We start from the raw sequence: 317 nt of genomic DNA on the forward strand, positions 1-317 counted from the left end.
GCCCAGAGGAGAGGGTCCAGGGTCCTGCTAGGAGGTGCACGGGGAAACATCTGCCCGGCTCCAGCCAGGCTCCCGAGGCCCTGGCTGAAGGGGGAGAAGGCGGCGGGCAAGTCCTCGAAATACTGACACTGCAAATTGACCCTAGTAGCAGTCAGCGCTCAGAGGGAGCCTTCCAGACGCTGATGAGACAGAACAAAAGAATAAAGCGCACACACACAAAAAAGAAGAAAGCATTTAGCTTGGTAGAACAGGCACCATGAATAACCCTGAGAACCTGGGATTCCCCGAGGAACCAACGTTTCATCTGGGGGGGGGGG

General features: G+C 56.8%; 1 protein-coding gene across 1 annotated transcript in view; it reads right to left on the reverse strand.

The window, feature by feature from the left end:
• Positions 1–317, reverse strand: part of MLLT1 (MLLT1 super elongation complex subunit) — a 55,235-nt gene that overhangs the window by 13,513 nt on the left and 41,405 nt on the right. The window lies entirely within an intron of this gene.

Source organism: Lipotes vexillifer, unplaced genomic scaffold (genome assembly GCF_000442215.2).
Source record: "Lipotes vexillifer unplaced genomic scaffold, Lipotes_vexillifer_v1.1 scaffold1011, whole genome shotgun sequence".
NCBI classification, from domain to species: Eukaryota; Metazoa; Chordata; class Mammalia; order Artiodactyla; family Lipotidae; genus Lipotes; species Lipotes vexillifer.